Genomic DNA, 11,533 nt, shown 5'->3' on the forward strand with positions numbered 1-11,533 from the left:
ACACGCCATGCGAAGCCGGTCCCGTAACGAGGGTATGATGGCTCCAAAGTTCCCCACTCCCGTCGCGTTCGGCGCCTAGCAGACGACGTGCTCGGTTGCAGGATGATTGACAGGAGCGTGTCGTCGTTTTGACGTCACCAAAAACGTGGCCGCTCCCGCGGCTGGCGACGTCGGCGCGAAGTAGGCCAATCACGCGCGCTGGTAACCGAACGAATTCGCCGAACTGCGATCTTCGATCGTACCCCAAGGCAGACAGAGCAGTAACCTTTCGTTGCAGACACATAATTCATGAAAGCATTTTCTACGAAACCATGAAGGTCTCGAATTCCGTAGGTGTCAACTGGGGTTGAGTCTGCGCAATTTTTTATTATAGGATCAAACTATCGTGTCGGCAGATGCCGAGCCTCGTTGCCCATTGCATTTGCAACGAGGTATATATTGCTCACTACGATCCTCAACACGTGACAGCGAGCACGTGAATCACGTCGGATGGTGAGCCAACCATACGCATGGCAAAAAAAGAACCAGCAAACAACTTTCTATATTGTGCTCCCTAACTGCAATATTTGAACAAATATATCATATTTCTGGGGTGCATAAATTAGGTAATTTGCAGGCGCAAATTGGAATCAGCTAGCTCAAGACAGCGGCATTTGGAGATCGCTGGGAGAGGCATTCATCCTGCAGTACGCATAAAATAGGCTCATGATGATGTTGATTATCTTTCTGCACCCACAATGGTGTTCAGCTGTAATGCATGTTTTATTGCTCTATATGAAATCTTGTAGTTTCGCTGGATGGCGCTTTATATGAAAATGCTTATATCCCGTTGTATATGCCTCATATCGGCAATCTATGAAATTATGTCTGTGACGATATGCACGGCCACGTCCAATTTTTTTATTGATTTGTACGCGCTATGCACTTCAATTCCGTTTTCGCGTATGCAATAAAACGCTAGGAAGATTTGATTTTGCAGGCTTATCAATATTTTTTTTTTACTTTACCACCTATGGCTAATCTCTCTACATGCAGGAAGTGACCAAAAAGAATGCATCCGCCGTCTTGGACGCTGCGCAGTTCGTCCTAGGCGCTCAAGATGGCGTTGAAGGCATACGGGCCATCGAGCTGATGCGCGGCCACCCACGTGTCCTCGAAATGGTGAGGAAAGAGGCTGACGTCACAAAGGCCGAAGCGAAGATGATGATCAGCAGCGCCCTGCGTCGCGCCCAGAGCCGCAGCCTTGACGACTTCATGACAATGGTTGGCGTTGTCAAGTATGCGGTTGAGTGCCATAGGGATAATGTTGTCGGACGCCAGCTCGCCGACATTAACCACGAGTGCTGGCTCCACATTCGAAGATTCCTGAAGATAGCGGACGTGCTGCCCAAATGGGGAAGTTAAGGTCAGTGGTAACAATGTAACACAATTTGTCTTTTGTATGGGATTGGGGCTTGAAAGACCTGCTCTTTTAATACAGTAGAAAGCAAGTGAGCATGATTGCGTATAAACAACAATAAAATTTACAAAAATTTATTATAGACTTCTGAAATGCCATTCGGCAGTAAGACGATTTCTGCAGTTTTACGTGCCAAAACCACACTTTGATTATGAGGCACGCCATAGTGACGGATTCCGGATTAATTTTGACCACCAGTGTGATATTTATCGTGCCCCCCATGCAAGGGACACGGGTGTCCTTGCATTTCGACTCCATCGAAATGCGGACGCCGCGGCGGATATTGTTTCCCTAGACATCGTGGTCAGTAACTGTAGAATTCTTAAGTTTGTTATATTGCTCTTACGGTTGCCATTAGCTTTGCTACGACTTAGTCATAAACCTGAGATTGATCTTTATATATGCGAGATATTTTCTCGGATAGCTTAAGGCACAAACTCAGAAGGTGTATATGTCGTAAATAGTATGTACGTATGCTTTATTTCCACAAAAACTAAATACAGTTTTGCGGTGGTAAAATGGTGAAAAAAGCTGCTCGTAGCAGCTTGACCAGCCCCAAATACCCTTAATACAAAAAAAAAAATAAGGGAGCAGCAGAGCGGAAATACAGTTTTCCCAAGTAATTACATATTCAAGCACTACAACATATCATGCATACGCATCGAAAATTAGGCGAGGTAAAACTACAACAAAAGCAAGATGTGAGCAAGCAAGCAAAAACACAAAATCTCACTGCACTTCAAAAGCACATAGGCGTAGTACAACTCACATATGAGAGAAAAAAATCAAGAATATCAGGAGGAGAACAAGTTGCAATATCAGTTTTATTTACAATAAGATCGTTTTATAACCGAGGTAGCCTGAAGCACAGCATTTGTGATCCAATTGTTTGTGCGCGATTTTGGTACGTGCCAGTACTCTGGCTTTCTTGTGCTGTATGGAGTTTCTTGTAGCTTTAAGTTAGCCATAAAAGTAATGCAGTTTATGTTCTTTTTCTGTTCATTTTTATACGCAAGCACTAAACGATACTTTAAAAGGGCCTGTACTTTCGGTGTGTTAAGTTTATGAAATAAATAAGCTGAAGGGAAATCGTATGGTTTATTGCAAATAGCGCGAAGAGCCTTCTTTTGCACTATGTACAGCCTGTTGATATTCGTGTCAGAAGTGGTAGCCCAGACAGAACAACAATAATTTAAATGACCGAGAAAAAGTGAATTGTATAACAAGCACTTAATAGAGCGAGGGAGATAGTTCAAGGAATAAAATATTCGTGATTTGTGAAAGCTTACTAGCAAGAAAATCTATATGGCTCTGCTACGTCATAGTATGATCAAACAATACACCTAGCGATTTTAGCGAGTGTGCAAGTTCAATTTTAGCATTGTTCATTAGCAAATCTTCCTCTAGAGTAATTTGGGTGTTCTTAGCGCGAAATAACACCGCCTTAGTTTTTTGCGAATTGATAGTCAAACCGTTGTCAAATGACCATGCATATAGTTTATTCAAAATTGCATTAGCTCTTATAATCAATTCGGCAGGGCGGTTAGATGAAAAGAATAACGTAGTGTCATCAGCATAGATTACGTAACGCGAATCAACATCAATGTTTACTAAATCGTTAATAAGGATATTAAAGAGGAGGGGCCCTAAAATACTGCCCTGGGGTACACCTACATTGACCGACCGAACTTCAGATTTAAAGCTATTTACTTGTACAAACTGCTTTCTATGACCAAGATACGGACTAATCAAGTCAAGTGCATTGCCGCGTATACCGTAGTGGTTTAACTTACTAAGCAAGAGATCATGATTTATAGAATCGAAGGCTTTTGAAAAATCGACAAATACTCCCAATGCTAGCAAACGTTCCTCAAAATTATTTAGAATTAGTTCTTTCTGTTCAAGCAAAGCTAGCTATGTTGACATATTTTTCCGGAAAGCGTACTGATGCATAGTTATCAAGTTGTGCTTGTCCAGAAAGTTTGATAGTCTGCAAAAAATAATTTTTTCCAAGCACTTCAAAAATATAGGGAGAATAGACACAAGTCTATTATTAGGTAAGGCAGTTTTGTCACCTCTCTTGAACAATGCAACTACTTTTACCATCTGCATTTTATACGGGAACACACAGGCAGAAAGGCAGATATTATAAATATGGGCTAGTACTGGAGCGATTATATCTATTACAAATTTTACAGGCTTGATTTTAATGTTATCAGCCTCGCAGGAATTGCTATTGTTTAGTGCGGAGAACAGTAAAATTACTTCTGAAGTGTTTGTGGGACGCAAAAGAATTGAATGCACACAGTTCGTTGTAATGAAACGGCAGGCGTTTTCATTCACATTGCGTTTAGGTAGATTAGTGAAATAATTATTAAAACAGTCGGCCAACTTCTCGTCAGGTATGTCCGCTCCATCGGAAATTATACGCAACCCTGCCGCTGAATTAGGCACTCTATTCAGCAAAGAATTCAGCCAATGCCATATCTTATTGCTGTCATGGCTGCAAGATGCGAAGGATTGCTTATAAAATGTAGTTTTCGCAGCACGTAATTCCTTAGTTAAGCCATTTCGAAAGGATTTAAACACTCTTAAATCATCAGGATACCGAGATGTGATGAATTTATTGAATAACCTAGCCTTTTCTTTTATCTTTTTAAATAATTGAATATTAACCCAGGGTTTACGTATCCTTGATGGAGCGGACACTTTAGGAACGGAAGGAAAATGCTTAACATAATAAGAGATGAACGTTTCCAGAAAAGCACCGTAAGCGCGATCAGCACTTGTAGCAGCAACAACACTGTCCCACACTACATGACGTAAGTCATCGCGAAAACACTCTAGCCGTTCTTCAGTGATAATTTGCGAAAAGCAAACTCGTTCTGGTGATCTTTTATCTTTCCATTTGACAGTGAGAAATACAGGCATGTGATCACTCAAGCTGTATGAAATAGTGCCACATTGAACACTGTTTGATCCGTAGTTAGTAATGAACAAGTCAAGGCATGTGGACGTATCACAGGTAATTCTGGTAAGAGGATTGATAACATTAGAACACCCATATGTTTTTAAAAGCAATTCAAAATCACGTGTGATATATTGCAGTCAACCAACATGTTTATATTGAATTCGCCACCACAAATCAATTGATAGTGTAATTCAACAATGTATTTTTATAATTTCTCAAAAAAGAGAAAAAAGCCTTGGAGACTACCTCGCGGTGGTCCGTAGGCAACAGAATAAACAGTGCGCGCATGTAACACAGACAATACCTCATAGTCATCGTTAACCCAAGAAAATTCTTGAACACAGTTGACATTAAATGAGTCGCACACAATTAGGCTAATCCCGCCACCACGCGAGTTCATTCTTGATCTTGCAAAGCACTCGTACTTTGGCGGACACCAGGGGACCGTACAATCACTGTACCACGTTTCAGAAAGCATTATGAAATGAAAACGAAAGTTTAGGCTACTGAAAAAAAAAATGTCAAGTTCATCCTTTTTATTTTGCACTGACTGGCAGTTGATATGTATGCATCTAATCAATCAACCATTCTGTGAGCTTGCATTATCATGAAGATCCGACGAACACATTTTGTTTGAGTGTCCCCCCCCCCCCAACATAATTTTAACTACAACTAACTTTCGCTCCTATGCTCAAAAAACGATCTTATCCAGATCTGCAGGCGACTTTATCAAGTGTGCGCTACCGCCCTCACTCTTTCTTAGAAACACTTTTCCAGCGTCGTTCCATGCAAAGCGGAAATTATTTACACGCGCCCATCCTTTCGCAGCTCTTAGGAGCATTCGATTCTGCGCCAGCCAGGTTTTCCGTAATAGACATTCCGTGCTGAGCACCTGACAAAACCCTCTTTGTTCAGCCATTGTTTCCTTGTTGACTGGTTGGAAAAGCGTATGATAATGCCGGGAGGCCTGTCGCCTCTGGTCTTAAGCCGGTGAATCGAGCTACCAGTTTGTTCAGTCAAAGGGGCAAGTTGCAGTTTGGATGCAATGACATTCATTTTATCTATAAGACACTCGTTGTTGCCTTGATTAACACCGTGAACCTCAATATTTAGTTTTCTGCTGTGGTACTCAAGTTCATTTATCGAGGAGCGCACAGAAAGCAATTCTGCGCTCATGTTTTGCTCCTATAGTTTGCAAACATTGTTCTTGAGCGCCTTTAGTTCATTGTCATGCTTCGCAACGGCCTCAAGAATTTTGTCATAATTGGTTGATAACAGACTCACCGATTCCTCAATATCGTTTACCGTTTGCTTGAGGGGCAGTAATTCATCAAGTTTTCTGCTTATCTCGACCAGCATCGTGGCTATTTTGCCATCAGTTTCCTTTGGCACAGACGAGCTCTGTCCTACTTTGACCCTACGACATGACGAGCAACGCCAAGATTTCCTATAGTCTTCCCGGTGCCTATAGTCTTCTATAGTCTTCCCGGAGCACGTACCGGTGTAAACACCGGTACGTGCTCTCAGAAACTCCGGAGCATGCAGTTCCAATATGATAATAGGCTGAACACTCGGAGCATTCCATAAATTGGTCATCGTCCTTAAAGGCACTGCGACACTTGCCACACTCCGATTCACTTGAAGGACCCATGACGACAAATAGCAATCAGTGATTATATAAATGCAGAAAAATAAGGCACAAGTTTCAATCACAGAGATTGTTCAATGGCGGCAGCAGCAGCAACAAGAAAAAGTACAACCGAACGTGTACACAATTAACAGAAAAAGACCGTGTGTAAGAAGCACAAACCTGTAAAAGGTTGCAGAGCCACGTTAAATTGCCGTCTGTATTCCACTACCACTGCTGCCAAATGACCAGGAGAACGCAGCGCAACCCATATAAGTAGCAGCAGAAGGCGACCCTTGTGACCTATCCGCAGGATGCACGTGATTCACGGTCAAGGATAAGCCAGGCGCCAGGTAGATGAACCAGTCTTTAGGCACGAGGAGTAGCAGATTGTCTTGCGCATGCTCTTTCCATCCACGTGGTCCGGCAATCCTGTCTTCAGATCAAAAATATGGCCCCAAGCCGGTAGGCGCACAGCAGAGAAAAATCTGTAAAAGGTTGCAGAGCCACGTTAGATTGCCGTCTGTATTCCGCTGCCGCTGCTGCCAAATGACCTCAATATCATCTTGCATAGTATTTCAGTCATATGAGTGATAAAAAATATTTGATTATTTTATTTATCCCTTTTCTATACTCCATATACAATAATCAACTTGTCATGACATCAGACAACTAGATTGGTTACAGATGATCGGCTTTCTTAGTCATTGATAGCCGTACAGATGAGAGAGCTTATTGAAAGGTGAACATTCCACCCGGCTCATGCAGGCCTTATTAGCTCCTTTAGGGAGACTAAATTGGTATGAGGAGAACTAAAATGAAATGAATAATTAAGAATAAATAAGCTTGACACTTGAGGCTCCAAGCAGCATTTACCAATTTCTTTTTTATTTGTTGTTACCGCGTATCTGTAAAGCAAAACTGACATGGCATTTCATCTAGTGATCTTTTGAGGTAGTGGAACGTCTTCGGCATACAGCATATAAAATACCGGCAGTGCACAAAGAACTTGTAACATCTTGCTGTCATAGCTGGCCTACAAGCTACATTAGGTTTCATTTCTCGGGAGATCAATGCATCATCACATCATGATGCTGAAAGTGAACACATTGGAGGTGAACGTCCCGACGGTTGAAACTCGAATTTTATCTCTCGGTGCACTGCTATGTGGCCACATATGGCCGCGCAGTGAGTAGACGTGACTGAGCCTGTAACTTGAATTATTTATATTATTTTTTCTTAAATTGATTTGCTGATGACCGGCTCCTTTTCCTAACACCTTTATTTCCAATGCACACGAATCACCACAAGCTAGAGGAACTAAATAGCGACAAAAGGAGCCAGTGCTGTTCATAATTTCTTCTTGCTCTAAGAACAATACAAAAAATGGAGACTCCAAAAATGAACAGAATGCGCAAGCTTCAACTTCTTTTTTTGAGTTAGATCACGAAAATATTGTCATGACACAAAAACACAAATGGAAAGTATAAAGTCTACACAGATTGAAAGATTAAAGCTTTTGTAAAAAAAAAAAGTAAGGTTCGTCCGAAAAGCGAAGCATCGATGGTGATAGCAAATTAGTGGACAGCTATTAGTGGAATTATTAGCTACTATTAGCAATTAGTGGATAGCAAACTAGTGGAAGTTAGAACAGTAGATTTATCGGCCATATAAACTTGCAAACATACGCATGTGAACTAAATTAGGAAGCATGTTGTCACGCGCGCACAGGCCGACATGAACCCCGGAGCCTTGCGGGCAAGCCTCTCCCCCCCCCCCCCCCCTTTGCGTGCGCAAGATTGAGCCGTGGTCGCCGGCTCACCCTCGCACGCCTTCGCTCGCACATAAAGCATACAACTCGCTGCGACCATGTTATCGCCGTTGGAGTTTATCCGGAACCTGACAGCGATGGCAGAAATGCGCTTCGTGTGTCCATATAATTGCTATCGCAATAAGAAATATTTCATTCGTAACTAGAACTGTTTTGCGGTAAGCTAGAAAGTGTTGAAAGTGTAAAGTTGACGTGGCGCCATCTCTTTTGTAATATGGCATCTCTCCTGAGGTGTCAGCACTGGTTTACTTACTGAAAGCTGCAAAGTGTGTAGATGTGTGAGGGTTACGTCAACTCATCCGTTTCTTTGCGCGCAATTCAAACCGAGGAGGAGCGTCGGGATCTTCTGTGTGAATTGCTTGCGCAAGAAAGTCATAGACATAAAAGGTAGTTATAGATTTCCGGACAAATAATCTCTCGGTTTAACACTGCCTCATATTTTGTAGTGGTGTTTCCTTAAACTATCAACCTCATTCTTTGCATGTGTTTGCATGCGCGAATGCTCTAACTTTCCACACACCTGCAGTGTGAGAGTCAGACGACTATAGGGTATTTACTAATTTGGGTAACTATCGTTTCCTCGTTGTGTTGGTAATGCTCCCAATTAATTTTACCTATATATGTGCTTCATCCTGCAGTCTTCGGCAGGAGATCTTGGCATCCTGAGGGCAGAGGAAAACAACGTGGCTCCTGCTGTCGTCGAAGAAAAGCTCCTAAATAGGGGCTATCGGTTTAAACTACTAGGAGGAAGTTGTGCACCTCTTGACTCTTCTCATTCGCTATGCCGTCGAACCGAGAAACTGTTACGAAGCCATTGAACACTGCTTGCCAACGCCGATTTGAAAGTCTTCCAACTTCTATTTAATGTGTTTTGAGGTGGTGTTGTTGTTGTTTATGTTCAAGCAGCGTCCTGTCATTTTGCTTGTATAGGATAACATGGCATCAGCGGTGTTGGGTGATCAATTCACATGTGCTAATTTGGAACAGTAAGCGTTGGGCCCGTCTTTCTTATTGACCCTGATTTCGGTTCTCAAACAAGAAAGCTTACATGCATATCTCTCGATACTATCTGCTGATGCTTTAAGTTACATTCTGTACTTTGAAACGAGTCATGTTTTAGGCACTTATTTGGAGCTGGTGTTTTGCAAACCAGTGTCCATGGTTTTATTGCAGTAAAAAGCAACACGCAATAAAGCAACTGTTGCCTTCTACGTGTTTACCACCATGGCATCGTGTGCCGATACCTTTCTTACTTTTTATCTTATTCTGTCCATAAGTGTCAACTGCCAGGCGTTCATTGCTCTGCTTTATGTTGTAATCGTCATACCTGACGAAAGTAAGAAATTATCCATGTGTGTTACCACAGTGAAGCACGAGCCGCCAGCATTTGCAGCTGCGTAATCAGGTCACTACACACGCTGAATGTGAGAGGTGGGAAGCGAGAACTTGAATGCAGTAACACCGTAGGCGTCATGAGTATTTTGTTGAGAATGAAGACACGTATATGTACGCTTCTTGCGCATGCATGTTCAAGAAGCGAGTGTGACGCGATCTTTTAGTCTGAATAAAAAGTTTTCTTGCTACACAGGGCGAGTTTGATTTCCAGTGTCATGCTGACTGCAGTAGCTATAGGATACACTAAAGTTTGAGTGGCCCCAGGCCGACGCAACATAAGCAGGGCGTTGCGCTTGATGATGGAATGATGTTCAATGCCCAACGAAAATATCTGGTGCATAGTAATTGAAGCTAAATCACGGCTGCGTAGACGTAAGAAGATGGGAGAGAGTGACGGAAACACATGGGGGGCCTTTACTGCATACATGTTGCGGCGTTGGTGTTGGGTTGTACAACAGGTTCGCTTGGCCTCGCGAAGCTGAGCCATTTAACGACACACTGCGCAGACTAACAGACGGCGCCGCTGGGAAGTACGCGCAAGAAGCGGGTTCTACTCAGCCGAGCACCGGACAAATTTTATAGGATCATTTCTGTCATTCGAGAGCAGAACACACGCAGTTGCGCATGCACAGTTACATGAGTTGTCGTCGAAGAGGTTTATTGCTGTGCGGCCGTACCCAGTGGCACATAGAGAGTGACAGATATTGGTGTCAGGTTCATTGAAGAGCTGCACAAACCCAGGCAACCCAATCAGGCAATTGCAGAATTCGAGTTCTGTCGCATGGTGACAGTTGTACGAACAGTGACGCTTTTTGTTCATATACTTTTTATATAATTTCGCGTCGGGGTAAATGTATTTCAGTGTATAATGGACATGATGTGACATGATGTGAAGAAAATGGCGGCTATGTGTTTTAACAAGTTCTCGTCTTCACGGTTTCCTAAGAATGATCAAGAGAATTTAATATTTTTCAATAATGTGGACGATTACGTGAAGTAAAGATAATTTATAGAAAATTCTTCGTAACCTTTAAAGCTGTATCCTACAATTCATAGGAGACAAACTTTGTACGTATACTACAAGAACACCGCTTAGTGAGAGTGTCAAAAACAAGTAACAAGGGCTCCGACGTAAAGCGATGTAGGTTCCGCGGCTATTTTATAGACTTCCCCATAAATCCGTCTCTGCACTTTCAATCTAGCTCGACATTGGTTCCGCAAAGGGGACATAAGTGCAGAAATGCTCCACTTGATCGATGAATTTTATTTAGGCTATCAATTTATTTCACAAAACTTCTTGTAAATTGCCAAATAACAACGAGATACACGAACATTGTCTACAGCTACAACTCGGCAATAAGTAATTTGTAAACTACACGTGCAGATACATCTATAGTGGAGAATATTGACGTGGTATTTACACCGCTGATTTATGAGTATTTGATTTATGAGTATTTTTGTTGCGTGCTCACCCAAAACCTAGGGGTTTGTGTTCGACTTGTGCGTAACAGAATTATGTTTTCTCGTATATTCCAATTGCGGTCCCATGCTATCATCAATCAATCAATCAATCTTTATTTCGCATTGATTAGTTTAGAAAAATCGAACGCTGGGACAAGGACTAACAGCTGCTTTCTTGCAGCTTGACAAGGTTCTTGCCCATATTCATGACAATGGGGACATAATAAAGTTTGTACACTTTAGTGTGCGTAATGTACACTAAAGTGAAATGAAAATGTGTAAGGCGAAATGTACAATCAGTTATACAAAGCAGTGTGTTTAGTCAGTACAAATGACGTATATGAATATACAGTATATAAAAGACATACATAATTATTTTCGATTGCTGAAAAATTTATCATATAACATTCTCTTAACATAGGAAAACATGGCAAATAAAGGTGTCTATAAACGCCTGTAGGTTGTGTGTAAGTCGTACTTTACGAATTTTTCACGCAGTTTATTTTAAACATTAATTTAGTTCTCGTACGTGCCTATCGTAACGCGAAGTGCAATGTCATAAGGAGCAGAACCCGCGACTCCAACACTATCAATCAAGCAATTAATTTGTATTACAACATACAAATAATATGCAGATAGTGGTATACAGAAGGAGGTCCCATAGTTAAAACTGAATTGGGACCTCCTGTTCATGGTTAACATAAATGTTCAAGCCGATAGTAGTAAAGGAGGACCTGTGATACCTATGGAACCTGGTTCAAAATAAAGAATCTCGTGGTCAATCCTGTC

The sequence above is a fragment of the Dermacentor variabilis genome, chromosome 8 (genome assembly GCF_050947875.1).
Source record: "Dermacentor variabilis isolate Ectoservices chromosome 8, ASM5094787v1, whole genome shotgun sequence".
NCBI lineage: Eukaryota > Metazoa > Arthropoda > Arachnida > Ixodida > Ixodidae > Dermacentor > Dermacentor variabilis.